General features: G+C 34.3%; 5 non-coding genes across 5 annotated transcripts; all 5 read left to right on the forward strand.

The window, feature by feature from the left end:
- Window positions 1–149: 149 nt before the first annotated feature.
- Window positions 150–221, forward strand: Trnak-uuu. Its single transcript has one exon. It is a non-coding gene; the product is annotated as a tRNA-Lys (tRNA).
- A 107-nt stretch (window positions 222–328) lies between these two features.
- On the forward strand, window positions 329–401 carry Trnak-uuu. The gene has a single exon. It is a non-coding gene; the product is annotated as a tRNA-Lys (tRNA).
- Window positions 402–686: 285 nt separating this feature from the next.
- Trnak-uuu lies at window positions 687–759 on the forward strand. The gene has a single exon. It is a non-coding gene; the product is annotated as a tRNA-Lys (tRNA).
- A 104-nt stretch (window positions 760–863) lies between these two features.
- On the forward strand, window positions 864–936 carry Trnak-uuu. The gene has a single exon. It is a non-coding gene; the product is annotated as a tRNA-Lys (tRNA).
- A 107-nt stretch (window positions 937–1,043) lies between these two features.
- On the forward strand, window positions 1,044–1,116 carry Trnak-uuu. Its single transcript has one exon. It is a non-coding gene; the product is annotated as a tRNA-Lys (tRNA).
- The last annotated feature ends 61 nt before the right edge of the window (window positions 1,117–1,177 follow it).

The following is a 1,177-nucleotide window of genomic DNA, read 5'->3' on the forward strand; positions in this document are numbered from 1 at the left end:
TTAATCTGAGGGTCAAGGGTTCAAGTCCCTTATTGGGCGTCTAATCGTTTTGTATTTTACGGTATAAATGTAATTTTGCTGTTGTATTTGACGATAAGTGAATTAATTCACTGGATTCGTTATAAAAAGTAAATATTTCGTAATAAGAAGCCCGGTTAGCTCAGTTGGTAGAGCATCAGACTTTTAATCTGAGGGTCAAGGGTTCAAGTCCCTTATTGGCGTCCAATCGTTTTGTATTTTACGGTATCAATGTAATTTTGCTATTTCATTTGACGATAAGTAAATTTTACTAGATTCGTTATAAAACGTAAATATTTCATAATAAGAAGCCCGGTTAGCTCAGTCGGTAGAGCATCAGACTTTTAATCTGAGGGTCAAGGATTCAAATCCCTTATTGGGCGTCCACTCGTTTTGAATTTTACGGTATAAATGTAATTTTGCTGTTGTATTTGACGATAAGTGAATTAATTCACTGGATTCGTTATAAAAAGTAAATATTTCATAATAAGAAGCCCGGTTAGCTCAGTCGGTAGAGCATCAGACCTGTCTCTTATACACAATGTGTATAAGAGACATGCGTCCAATCGTTTTGTATTTTACGGTATCAATGTAATTTTGCTATTTCATTTGACGATAAGTAAATTTTACTAGATTCGTTATAAAAAGTAAATATTTCATAATAAGAAGCCCGGCTAGCTCAGTCGGTAGAGCATCAGACTTTTAATCTGAGGGTCAAGGGCTCAAGTCCCTTATTGGGCGTCTAATCGTTTTGTATTTCATTATAAGTTAGCTTAACTTTTGTATTTTAAAATATATAATTTTTTCTAGATTCGTTATAAAATGTAAATATTTCATAATAAGAAGCCCGGTTAGTTCAGTCGGTAGAGCATCAGACTTTTAATCTGAGGGTCAAGGGTTCAAGTCCCTTATTGGGCGTCCAATCGTTTTGTATTTCACGGTATCAATGTAATTTTGCTATTTTATTTGACGATAAGTGAATTCTACTAGATTCGTTATAAAAAGTAAATAATTCAAAATAGGAAGCCCGGTTAGCTCAGTCGGTAGAGCATCAGACTTTTAATCTGAGGGTCAAGGGTTCAAGTCCCTTATTAGGCGTCTAATCGTTTTGTATTTTACGGTATCAGTGTAATTTTGCTATTGTATTTGACGATAAGTG

Source organism: Anneissia japonica, unplaced genomic scaffold (assembly GCF_011630105.1).
Source record: "Anneissia japonica isolate Jap-2015-1 unplaced genomic scaffold, ASM1163010v1 scaffold14486_len1197_cov171, whole genome shotgun sequence".
NCBI lineage: Eukaryota > Metazoa > Echinodermata > Crinoidea > Comatulida > Comatulidae > Anneissia > Anneissia japonica.